We start from the raw sequence: 13846 nt of genomic DNA, 5'->3' as shown, positions 1-13846 counted from the left end.
GCTTCACTATTGTATTGCTCTCATCTGTCTTCAGACCTCTTCTGCAGTGTATTTCAATTTTGCTTTCATCTGATTTGATTGTAGGAACAATACCTGTCTCCTGTTCTCTTTCTGGCTCTGCGGTACAAGCATGGAAACTTGTAATAGTTTATAATCTACTTCCTTCTCCACCTCTGCCATTGTCACCCAAAATCTGGGTTTAATACCAACACAATAGCAACAGTAACAACAAATCTTAACTCTCCTTATACTATGCAAATTCTATCTCACAGCAAGTCTCTATGATACTAGGGAGGTCCTCCAAAATCTCCATGACAATGTTCCTGTGGAGTAGTCCCAAGAAAAGGTGGAGGTAGTAGTAATCATTTATTCTTATGTATCCTATCCCCTGCCCTACTTGGTTGGTTCAGGGAGGGGACTCGTAGCATGGGATGGCTGAGGAATTTCAGTTTAGAATCTCAAAAACACCATTCAGATTCATAATTATTAGGAACTGTTTGGGGGAGTTTTCCCTCTAAGAAGTCAGCAATGAGTCTATCATTGTAGTCCAAAAATGTCAGAGGCAAAAGTTCAGTCTGTATAACTCAGAAAAGTTTTAGCCTATGTGACAAAGGAAAGTGGGTGGAGAGGAAGGGCAGTAATGAAACACAGGCAGGGGTACAAAAATAAGTCCCAAGCAGTAGAATTAGCTAGAGAAAAATCAAGGCAGTTCAAAGGAGGTGTTTCAGAGCAGTTGAACTGACCATTAAGGTAAGTTAGTTGTCAATGTTGGTTGACTTTTAAAGTAGGGAGTTAGGAGTTAGTCCATTTCTCTGATGGTCTCCTGCTATAAGCAGTATTGACTAGCATCTTCCCTCTTCTGAATGGAAGGCAGCACATAAGCTCTCTGAGGGCAGAGACTGCTTGATTTTTGTCTTTACATCTCCAGGCTCTAGGAGAATGCCTTTCACGTCCTAGGTAGACACCTGATAGATGTTTATCTGAATGAAATTGAAAGAGTCTCAGAAATGGACAGTACATGTCATCAGTCAGTTAGGGACTGCCTATGTTGAGGTGGTAATGCCCTTTTATATCAAATAGTACAACTCTCAAATTGGATTCATGGATTACTGAGGGAATCTTAGAAAATTACCTTCAGTTATCCTGATAATCTTTTTGCTTATTTTTATCATAAGTGCTGCAAGAGAAGATGAGGAATATCCCATGATACTTTTTCATGTATTTGCTGATATTGTTGCCTTGGGGGAATAAATTTTATATATGTATATGTATGTGTATATGTATATGTATATGTATATGTACACACCATGTTAAGATTTATGAAACCTCTAACACTTACAGTGGGATAAGGGCAAGAATTATACAAGAAAAGAGGGTATGAATGGATTTCAGCGGTTGAAAGGAGTCTCCTTATCATGAAATAAGAGATCTACTGAATAACTGAAGTATAAGTGTGCAGAATATTGTTCTAGGTACTGAAAAAGACACAGAATTTAGATAAAACAGGGTTTCTTCCTTCATGGAGCTTAGACTGAGGGCACTGTGCTAACAGATATGGGGAATTAAAAAGAGTAATTAGAGTGTTAGCTCTTTGACAAAAATGGATTATTTGAAATTTGAATATCTTTTATTGATAACACAGAACTCTCCACTTGTAAATATAAGACAAAGCCCCTGTCTTCATTTTTGGTTATAATTTGAGATGGCTTGCTTTAGGGATTATATGATTCCATTCTCTTCATTTTCTCATGGCTGACGAATAATCCTGTATTGTTCAAATGAATATTTCTTAATATTTTAAGGGCTTTTCCTGGCTTCTTACAAATATATTGTTCATAACTGAAATGATGAAATTTAACTTTTACATGCTTTGGATTTCAAGTATAGTGTTTTTTTTTTATTTTTTTTCCTGAAAGCAATCTGATTCAATTGATCAGTGCTCATTATATTTTAAAGTTTTTTTTATCATTTTATTTATTATCTATGTAGTTTTTTTTATTACTTTCTATGTAGTATTGTATTTGGACTTTTTTGATTTGTTATGTTCTTGGAAGTAACCTCTTATCCTAAAGTTATCCCTTTGTATTCATTCTGCAAGATAAGTAGCTTTATCTTATCCAAGGCTCTGAATGAGTGATTTAGTAAAAAGAATATGAAAATATTGTCAGGGTAAATATTTGTAGAAACATGGAAAGTTAACCTTGCTAAGCAAGTGAAATAGTTTGTTGCAATCTGACTGCAAACCACCTACACTTGATTTCTTAGCATCATAATTCTGTAATTAGAAGGAAAATCAGAGGTCACTTAATCTAATCTGCTCATTTTTTTAACATGAGGAAACTTGAGGCCTAAGGAGGTTAAGTGACTTCTCCAGAGATCTGTGGGTAATGAATACCACAAGAAAGATTTGAAAACAGGTTTTCTGACTTTAGAACCAATGCTTTTCCTTTGTACTGTGCTGATGCTTTTCCAACTTTATCTCACCTTCACAAATACTGTGTTCCAGTTAACCTAGATTATATGAGCTGTTCTCTAAAATTAATATTCTATCTCTAGCCTCCATGAGTTTGTACAATGTTTTCCTCATGTCTACACAGCACGCTTTCCTTATCTCTCACTCTCTGAAACATTGCCTTCATTCAGGGTCCTAGTGCCTCCTCCATAAAGTCTTCCCTGATATCCATACTGTTTATATGTTCTCTTTCCTCCTCAAGCAAATGATATTTATTTTCGTATGTTCATTTACTACCTCCACAGCAGAGTATTTGCTTCTTGAGGGCAGTAACTAGTTTGATCTTCTAGCCCTGAGATATACTTATTAGACACCTGCCTAATAAATATTTACTCAACTTGAGTTGAACTGAATTAAAAGGGAGCTGGATTCATATATAAACAGCCACAAGAGAGAGTTCTGGGCCTGCCACTTACTTAGGCAAGTTACTTAACCACCCACAGCCTCACTTTAGCCAATTGTAAAACAGTGGGTAATAATATTCATATTACCCACCTCCTAAGGTTGTTTTTGTGGTGTCAAATGGGATAGATGCCTTTCATATACTTAAAGTATTTTGGCAAACAAAAAGTACTGTGTAAATGTCAGCTATAAATAAAAAAATTTGCAGATAAGAAAACAAATGCTTCACTGAGTGAATCCTGAAGTTTAACAGAAGCAAGTGTAGGTTCTTTATTTGGAAAAATTTCAAAGCAAGTTTCTATTTGATAGCAGTCAAGATTTTTCAATCAGATTCACTAGATTCGGCAATTCAAAGGTCACTTTCCTCAGCACCCAATTCTAAAATGTTTCTCTGGCTGCTCCAATTTCCCTGGATGTTCCAAATTCAGGGAAACAGCCTATTTACCCTTGATAGTAATTTTCTTTGGGTCAGAAGAAGCTTTTGCTATAGATGCTGGTAAACAGCTTTTGACACTGATAGCAGTCAATGATGTGAAATTTCTGTTCAATTCAAGACCGGAGACTACAGTTGTGAAAAAGAATGCTTTGAACATGAATCCCAGGACACCAAAGCAGCCCTTAGCAATCCTGACCAACTAAAGAGCAAGTTCTAGCATCAAATGAATAATTTCTGAACCAATAAAGAGGAAAAGACCAATGATAGCAGCTTGATCCTGGTTCCATCGGATGTACTTTAATTAGAGTCAGCCCTAGGCATATGCAACAGGTGCACTGGGATCCTACCACACCTTCACCCCAGCACAGATAATTCTGTCCACCCCTCCCATTATTCTGTAGTTTTTAAGTCTGGGACTGATGATGGAGTGATGACGTGGTGCTGCTCCATCAATATGTTAGGCAGAGGAAGAATAAGGAATTCTGGTGGGGGTGGGGAGGGAAGGAGGGAGTCGTGGATGTTTGTCTAGCATTTTCCTAGGCTACCATTCACCCTACTATAGGATATAGTAGGAAAAAAAAGCACACCCCCACCCTTGAGGAAGCAGACTTTTTTCTAGAAGGGTTTGAGGGCCCAAAGTGCCCTCTCTTTCTAGTCCATCTCTTGTTCCAGGGGGATCCTTGGGAGTTGTTGCTACCCTTTTCTGAGTATGAATATACTGCAAAGCCTCTGAACTCCCTTTTTCTTGAGCAAAATGAGATTTAAAGAAGTGCAGCCCTTCTACGGAGAATTGGCAGTCATTTTTTAGTTGTGTCTGTCTTGTGACCCCACTTGGGGTTTTCTTGGCAAAGATACTTAGAGTGGTTTGCCATTTCCTTCTCCAACTCATTTTACAGATGAGGAAACTGAGGCAAATGGTGTCAAGTGACTTGCCCTGGGTCACATTGCTATGTCGGAGGTCAGATTTGAACTTAGGAAGAGGAGTCTTCCTAACTCCAGGGCTGGCACTCTATCCACTGTGCCACCTGGATGCCCCTTTATGGTGAATAGAAGTACCTGAAAGACTCTCTTCTCTTTTGATATAAAGTGATCAAGGAACCTCACTCCCACACATCATCATTTTGAGGTTTCTTGGTAGCTATGTTGCCCTTATGCTCAGAATTAGACCTGGTCAGGAGATTAGGAATGTCTTCATTAGACCCAATCTTCACTTGTCTTCTCTCTTCCCTAAAATGGAAGACTGCCATGAGGAAGAAGTGTCTGGTACTCCAATATCAGTTCCCTAGTTATCCCATTCTAGTTACAGATCATTCTAATGGACACCTGATTGTATTATAGGGACCGCACCTCCTTTGAATTATATGGCAAGTCAGCCTTTACCTGAAACTACAGCAACTCTTGCTATGGAAATTACTCCTGCTCAGATATCCTATATGACATTTTTCTCTACCCACTCATAAGCTTGTAGGAACATAGTTCATCTGATTCAAACTCCTCATTTTACAGATGATAAAATTGAAGCAAAGTTAAATGACTTAAGGTTGACCCAGGATCAAAACCTAGAGCCTTTTACTGCAAATTCAGAGTAAAGTTTCCTGTTCTAGCTTCTATTTTTTCCATGCCCTACCACTCCACCTTCACTTTTCACATGCTTCATAATTTGCCTGCTGGCATGACTTATTTATAGTGGCCTATCCCCTATCTCACCTTTTAAAAAAATTAGCATCCTTGTCACTTGTATTTTGTTGCTTTCTCTTTCCCCAAGTACACTGTGGATTAGAAAACATTTCTCTGGAAAGCAGAAGGAATACATTGGATATTAGATAGTGTAACAATTTCTGATCCTAAAATAGAATGCTAAAAGCCTCAAATTTTACAAAACAGAGGATTCCACAAAAGAAAGAAGATAAAGGCTTGTAGTATATTTCAAAAGCTCCTATCTATACATCATGAAAACAAAGCCAGAAAGCTCCAGCCTTGAGAAATCCTACCAACAACAACAAAAAAATGGCATTGACTTTTGATTACAGACAGGAAATGACTAGTTAACTATATAGGAATTTCTTCCTTCCTATCTTCCTTCCTTCCTTCCTTCCTTCCTTCCTTCCTTCCTTCCTTCCTTCCTTCCTTCCTTCCTCCCTCCCTCCCTCCCTCCCTCTTTCAACAATGCATATCAGCACCTTCTCTGCAATTTATATTGAGTCACCTTGAGTGGGGAGAGGTTATGACTTGCCCAGAATTACACAGCCAATTCAAGTCAGATATAGGGTTTGAATTCTGTTCTTCCTGGCTCTGAGGCCAACTCTTTATCCACTATGCCATGCTGTCTCTTGACCTGGTGTTATGTCAGCAAAACTATCTTCTTTTGGTGAAAAATATTCAGCCTTCAATGTTCAACCTTCAGAATAAGACCTCCCAAATACCCTAGCACAAATTATTTCACCCTATCCCCCACCAAAATATAATCTCACCCAGTCCTCCACCAATTCTCTATCCATTACACCATGCTGCCAGTCTGTGGGAATCATGTCTTAATGATTTAATGACCTGTCTCTGTGCATTCCCAACATTTTCTAGTTAGAGCAAAGGTCAGAACCAACACCAAATTAAGAGAAAGGATATAAATAAAAAGATATTGCTTGTAATTCCAACAGCTACAACCCCACCTATTTGAACAAGTTATTCATACCATAAATGGATAAATAAGGGATATGGCAATTTCCATAACAAGAAGGTCAAAAGAGAACAGAAGTCATATTAAGCAGCAAACACATCATTTCTTTGTGAAATTTAAAGACATACCAAATCAGTATTCAAGGGGGTAAGACTGGATTAGAATATAAACTTATTTGTAACATATTACTGAGAATAATGGTTCCAGACTATCAGGAGTATTATGTCATTAAATATCAAAAATGGTGGAGAGAAAAATAGGTCTTCATAAAGCTTTGCATGAAATTAAATTAAACCATATCACCCCAAGATTATTTATAGAGGACACTGAAACTGCAGATGAAAAAAATTTTTGAACATTTCTATAACAATTTTTACTATCAATGATAATGAAATGATCACATTTAGATTCCAACTTTGCAATCCTTTATATGCGATAAGATTTAGACACAAATATATTGCTTCAAGACTTAGTGCTTTAACATTTTTAATAGCATATTTTTCTTTGAATACTATTTTGTGATTTTCTCTCCATTATTTTCCTATACTGTAAGTACTTATACTATTTTACCCTTTCTCCTCTGATATTTTTTGGAGAAACCACAGCATTTATCTAGTCTAACTCATACTTAAAAGAAATCCCTAATATAATATACTCTAAACATTATCTGAGCTCTCCAGTTGGCCTGACACCATTGGCACTGATGGGCTTCAGTCTCAGAACTCACTGTAATGATGTACTCCATGTCTACACAAACTATAACTTTCTAACCTGTTGTTCTCTCTAACCACTCTAACTGCCGGGTCCCTTTTACAACACCCTGTCTTGAAATCACCCATAATAATATTGTGTTTTATAGTTTACCAAAAATGTTTTCACAACAATCCTGTGATATAAGTATTGCAAGTATTATACAATGTGTCTCAAAAGTCTTAGTGCAGTTTTAAGTTATACATAATAGCTTAAAATTGCACTAAGACTTTTGGGACTTTTTGTATTAGCCTTGTTTTACAAGTGAGGAAATAGGTTCTGTGACAGGAAATGATTTGATCAAAGACATATGGCTAGCAAGTTATCAAAAAGGACTTAAATTCAAGTTTTCATTTTCCAAATCCAAGGGCCTTTACTATTTCTCTCATTGTACTGTATGGTGCCCCAAATCCAATGCTGACAGTATATGGATATTTATATAAAGAGTAATTCTTTTAATTTTTTGTCAATATCCCCACCTCTATTAATCAAAGCCCTGTATAGGGAAAGCTGAGCACCACAGAATCAACACTTTTGAATTGTGGTGCTGGAAAAGACTTTTGAGAGTTTCTTAGACAACAGGAAAATCAAATTAATCAATACTTAAAGAAATTAACTCAGACCATTCATTGGAAGATCAAATACTGAACCTGAAGCTTAAATACTTTGGTCACATAATGAGAAGATAAGATTCATTGGAAAAGGCCCTGATGTTGGGAAAGACTGAAGGCAAAAGGAGAAAGGAACAGCAGAGGATGAGATGCTAGATATGTTATGAAGCAATGAACATGAGCTTGGACAGACTTCAGGAGATAGTGAAGGACAGAAGGACCTGGTATGCTATGGTCCATGGGGTCACAAAGAGTCAGATATGACTGAACAACTAAACAACATTAAGCAAGCTTGAAAGAATCTTAAAAGTAGTTGTCTCTTTTTTTTTATCATAATAGGGTATATTTGTGATGGGTACTTCATAAAAATTGACAATGATGATAAATGCATTGATGTTAAATCTGGAATCATATAAAGCCAATAGAATATATAAGGTTTTGGTCTTCTAGAAACTAATAATATTGGTATAGATCAGCAAAGAAAGTTATACAGAGACATATAACTAACTAAGTCATGGGAAAATTGCTATCTCTATGAGACCAAGTTTTCTCCTCTGTAAAATGAGGATCAGAACATCTCATAAGGTTATTGTGAGGCTCAAAATAGACAATACATATAAAAGAGTCTGCAAACTTTAAAAGTGCTGCATAAATTTTAGTTATTATTTTTTGATATATTATGCATATTATATATTGCTACTTATAAGCACCAGCAAGGGACTAAGACATTAGACTGGAGAAAACTGTTTTCTAATCCTGGATCTGTCATGCCTTTGAATAAATCATCTAACTTCTTTGCAATGAATATTCTCACTTGTCCTACCTTAACATATGATTATGAGAATCAGATGCAACAAATTATGAAAAATGGTGTATTCTTTGCAAAAAGTACATAGTGTAATACATATGCAAGGTATTATTATTTTTATCCTCTTCATGGAAGAATTACTATTTTAAGAGCCCTTTGAAAGACATGAAGGAGAGAGCATGGTGAGTTGGAAGAAAAAGAATGTTCTAAATATGATACAAGGTCCCAGAAAGGATGACGAAAGTTAAAATCAGTTAGAACTTTTATAGAAGAATACAGTTTATGGCCACAGAGAGAATTAAAGTGTTAGAAAATAGGACTTTTGAGGAAAGGTTACAGGAAATGGAATGAATTTAGACTGAAGTTGAGAAGATTTATGGAAGACTTAATAACAGTATTCAGTTGTATATCAGTGATTATGTAGGGAAAGATGACCAGCTGCTCTCTGTCTTTCCTGAGGGAAGACCTAAGAGGGCTGAGACTTACATCCTTTCCTTCAGAAGAGGAAAAGTCTGTATTTGTGTTTATAATATACACACTAGAAAAGGAAAAAAAGTGAGAAGTATGAAGTATGAAAAACCTCTGAAGAATCTCATCTAGCCTAAAGATGCTATTGGTATAGATTTACTATATGTATCTATTTACTACAGATCAGTGTCTGTTCTCTGCAATTGCTCTTGTATCTCAAAGACAGACATCTGTGTTGATGCCATTTGTAAAAACCTCCTAAAAAGTATGGCAATAATTTCAAAAGGAAGATGGGTATGTGGCATGTATTTACATGTATCTCACAGAGCAATGCAATGTGTTAGAGAGAGCCCTAGACTTGGGGTCAGGAAAGGGCAGAGTTCGAATTCCACCGCCAACTCTTCCTTGCTATTTGAGAGTGAGGTAAGTCACTTTAAGCCTTAATTTCTTCTCTGAATACGCTAATGAAAGGGATAATAATACTGATAGTACCATCCTCATTAAAGTACTGTGAGACTCAAAGGAGATGTTAGTAAAGAATTTCCAAACTTAAAGTGCTCTATAAATGTGATTAAGAAATGGCATGATTATTTCCTAATTATTCAGAACCTGGAAAATTAAACCACTAATTACTACCTTACCAGACCCAGGCAAGTTGCATTAGATTTCTTGACGGATCAGAAATGTACCCCAACTGGGGTCTCGTTCCAAGATGTTGAAACTGAAAGGACTGAGTCCTCATCTCAGGTGTGGCTGGCCCCTAAACCTGGCAAGAACTCCAGCTCTTGGACGTCTGGTGGCTCATCATTCTGAACCTTTGAGGTCAGAAGGTCATAGCTATCTTCAACATTCCTTTGTCTAAAAGAAGGTCAGAACAAGCACAAGGAGACAGAGAGGCCCATGTTTACAGACACATGTTGGATTGAAGGCCTGTCCCCTGACAGTATTGTCCACCATAACACAGCCTGGTAAGGTAGAGCTAGATTAACTCGCTAGGCCTTGGATAGTGACTGTTGGATACACCCAAATTCTGACTGCCCCATCCATCAGTGAATCATTTTATTACAGGGTTATAAGCCCTGACCAGTTATGGAATGGCTGCATATGCTCCAAATTGGGGAGCAGGGCACTTCTATTACCTGTCACCAGCCTTGTAGGGATTGCCCCCTCCTCTCCACACCAGCCCTAAGTTACCTTTGCTTGCTTGATTGGTCTAACCCTCATTCCCTTCATATCCTCAACACCCCATAGCAGAGTAGCCTTACTGTGACCCAGATTCCACATCCATAGGTGTTGGTGGCCCAGAATTTCTGATTCAACCTCTCCCCTGCACTGAATTTGTCTTCAGCTGATTTGTCTTGTTTGCTTGTTTTGTTTTGTTTTATTAGTGAAGCTTACTGTAGGATGAAAAATGATGCTTACAATTCTTCCCTTGGATTATGAGGCAGTGATGAAGCTGACTGAATTAGTCCTATCATCATTTCCCCAGAGACTTGAAAATGATATTAGCCACAACCCAAGAGCCTCATTTTATGTGGGAAGAAAGTCACATTATTATAGCAAAGGAGTTTATTTCCATAAGCAGCAATTCCTTTCCCAGAGATAACTGTCAACTAATCTCTAAAAAGCTTTACTGGGGAGCTGGGGGCTGGGGGAGAAGCAGGGAGCAATGAGGGAAGTCTTTTCACTTCTGCGGAAGGTTGACCTCACTCTCCCCTTGAATAAGTTACTCTGTGGTAGTGCCAGCATTCATGATTCTCCACAACCTGAGAAAAGCACGGCTATTTTCATCAGAAGCAGACCCCAGCTGAGGAGCAGTTTTGCCCTTTTGCATTTTCCCAGAACTACAGAAATGCAAAATGACCTGGAACCAGGCAATAAGACTCAATGCAGTCCTTGCATTCCTTCCTCTCCACAATCATATTAAGGAAAGAAACAACAAGGCACTATTCCTTTCCTCATTGAACATTCCAAGCATAAAATTGAAATATCTGGAGGATTCATTAACCCTTTGTGTTTTTGTTTTTATTACATTGAAAGTTATTAACTGCCTGGTAATTACTGCCTTTAAATGAAAGTGGTACTAACTTTGTAGATGAGAAGGACCTCAGCACCACCACAAAAAAAAAATCTGATTTAATTGAAACAAAGGAAGGAAAACGACTTAGCCAAGATTTTTTCTTTCTTTTTTTGGCTCAAATGATGAAGCTTATTCATAAGTGTTTCAAGAGTCCCTTTAATGCATATTTTATAGACTTAGAAAGCATTTGGAAACTCTGCATTTTGCTTTTATTTTGTCTTTTTTAAATGCTGAGATTGAATCTGTCTTGACTGGATTTAAAGGGATATTAGCTCTCTCCTCACATATTCTGTCTGGTCTTCTGAGAGTGGTCCATTGTGTCCAAGTACAACAGTTTCTTTAGCAGGGCTGAATCTTAGACACTAAAGACAGCCTCTTCTCAATGGGGTTACTACAGGGAGAAAAAGAAATTTTCAGTGCATCATAGAAGGGACAATCTAATCCTCTTTGCTAGTACATCTGCTCTGGCAGTTTTGCTCTGCAAATCAAAAGGCATCCTATTAATTAAAGTTCTTTATTTCTTCCATTTTTATTCAGCTTCTGAAATGTGACCAGTATTCACACACAAAAAAAGTTTTAGCCCACTTTAGACACAAATATCCACCAGAAGGGTATGCACTTTGATTTGTTGTCTGGTTTCCGCTGACTATTCTTCCTTTTTTTATTTTTATTTTTTTAAAGAAGGAGACCTTCTCCTTTGGCAAAGTGCAATACATTCAGTAAGCCTTACAAAACAAAGCTTTCAGTTCTTAGTCAGCAACAAACTCATCTTTGTTCATGCAGTTCTATTAGGGAAAGAAGGCCAATTTTTATGCAGGTTTCTATGGTCCACTTCACAAAAGCATCTATCTGTATGCAAGCTATCTGGCAGACACAGCCGCCTATGAGATCATCTTTTTCAGCAATGACCAGCTGCAATGAAGATCTATTAAAGAAAATCATAAACTAGTTTATTGAGTGGGTTTCCTCAATACCCCAGGTTACAGATTCATACATTGTTGAGTAGACAGTTAATAAACAGGCCCATTGGTTGCTGTCCCATTTATAGCTTAAGGTCTGGCCTGCATTTGCCTATATTTCTGAGCCTTAGTTACATGTGATACCTGATATATCTTGAATCAGAAGTGATATATGATTGCTTTGTCCCTGGGGTATCTAACTGCTTCTACAGAATCTGGCCCTTTCTTTGAAGGATATTTACTGAGATATCATACATTATAACCCACAGAGGGTGGCCAATAATGTAACATTTTCCAGGGGCAAATAGACAGTGTTTATGCTATGATATTAAAAGTTAATAAGTTAAAAAAAGAATACAGAGAATTACAAGATTGTTTAGTAATCATAAGGACTTTATATACATCTTATAATCAGAATAAGCAAAGACAATAAACATCCAAACAATAGTATCCAAGGCCTGGATCAAGGGCCCAGAGTTTTTGGATTTTTTAAAGAGTGTACTTACTTTTTATAATATTGAAATAAAATGTAATTTCATTCTCTGTTGATTGAAATATTTAGGTTAAGGTAATAACTGGAAATGAAGCGATTCCTTTACCTTAAATTTTCATATATTTTTGGGGAATATCTGATGACTTAGTATGGAAGTTCTTAAGCCTTTTTATTTGTTTGTTTGTTTAACCCTGTGGCATTCAGTGAAAGATAGGGAAGCTTTCTAAGAATTATGTTTTTAAGTAATCAAGGAAATACTAAACTTTAGCAAGGGTTTAGTGAAAATGAAGATATATTTTTGCCTATTCAAGTTCATCAAACTCCCAAAACCTATCCATGCACTCCTTGGGGAGTTTACTTTATATGGTCAAATAAACTTAAAGAAAATACACATTTATACAAGGGACTTTAAGAGGGAGGGGGTCATCTACAAAGAGATGATAATTAAACCCATTGGTGTTGAAGAAGTGGGGGTGGGGGAGAGAGCAGAGAGACAGAGAGGAAGAAGAGAGAAAGAAAGGAGGGAAGGAAAGAAGGAAGGAAGGAATGAGGGAATGAAGGAACAAAGGAAGAAAATATAGTGAGAGAACAGAATAGGACCCTGGACAGAACCTTTGGGGAAACTGCATTGTTAGGAGGAATACTGTAGATAGGTGGAGAAGAATAAGGACCGAGAAAAGACCATCAGTAATTAAGAAGATTATTGGCAATTTTGGAGAATGCAACTTCAGTTGAGTGATGAGGCTGGAAAGGAATGAGGAATCTGTGAGAGGAGAAAAATGGAGGCATTAGGTATAAACAATTACTTCAAGGAGCGTGGTTGGATGCAATCTATTGGAGAAGATTTAGAAGAAGGAGGGGAAGTGATAAAAAACACATGGAGAGTGGGTTGTCTTAGTAATAAGAAGAGCAACTTCGTTACCAGAAAATGAGGGAGAAAAGAGTGGGAGATGAGGACAATGGATTTTGAGATGAAGGGAATGGGAGAAAAGGGAAAACATACTGAATGGCTTCAATTTTCTCAGTTAAGAGGGAATGTCCCTTGGGGTGAGGGAGAGGCCATGCTGCTGGGGGGTGGGGGAGTGGGAATGGTATGCTTAAAGAAGGGAGGAAAGGTTTGGAAAAGCTTCTGTGAGAAATTAAATATGGAATAAGGGAATGAAATTAGGGAGGAATGATGGTAATAGAGTGAGAGTCTAGAGGAGGTCTGTAGAAGAGATATACCAAGGAGTGTTACTCCTCTTCCTGGTGTGGGGCATAAAAACAGCAATTCAGGTATTGGGAAGAGTGACTAAGCATGGGCTGTGTAGACTCAGCTCAAACACCTTTAAGCCATGGGAGCCCTTCCCAGTTCCCAATTTCCTTGAGTCTTCTCCAAGGCTACCTTCCGTAGACTGGGTATCAAGCATGTATTTATCTCTTTATTTACATATTGTCTCCCCCATTAGTATGTAAGTTCCTTGAGGGCAGGGACTATTTTTGTATTTTGTGTTTTCTTTTTATCTCAAAATGTTAGCATAATGTCTGGCATAAGTTAGTGTTTAATAAATGTTTATTGATTGGCTGATTGATTAGGAAGAATAAAGCTTCCTTGAATGCTATAATATTGGAAGGATCATGAGTTGAAAAGGTCAAAGACAAAGGAGAATTTGC

At 37.4% G+C, this 13846-nt stretch overlaps 1 long non-coding RNA gene across 2 annotated transcripts in view; it reads left to right on the top strand.

Annotated features, from left to right (window-relative positions):
• The first annotated feature begins 622 nt into the window (after nucleotides 1-622).
• LOC138160419 (uncharacterized) overlaps nucleotides 623-13846 on the top strand; it is a 106045-nt gene continuing 92821 nt past the window's right edge. For both annotated transcript variants that reach the window (XR_011168140.1, XR_011168139.1), the window contains exon 1: nucleotides 623-750. This is a non-coding gene — a long non-coding RNA (uncharacterized lncRNA). The remainder of the gene's footprint in view (nucleotides 751-13846) is intronic.

This window comes from Petaurus breviceps, unplaced genomic scaffold (genome assembly GCF_028583685.1).
Source record: "Petaurus breviceps papuanus isolate PSGF00001 unplaced genomic scaffold, PetGlider_PUasm1.0 181, whole genome shotgun sequence".
Classification (NCBI taxonomy): domain Eukaryota; kingdom Metazoa; phylum Chordata; class Mammalia; order Diprotodontia; family Petauridae; genus Petaurus; species Petaurus breviceps.
The sequence above is the reverse complement of the archived record's forward strand: the minus strand, read 5'-3'. Positions and strand labels throughout refer to the sequence as shown.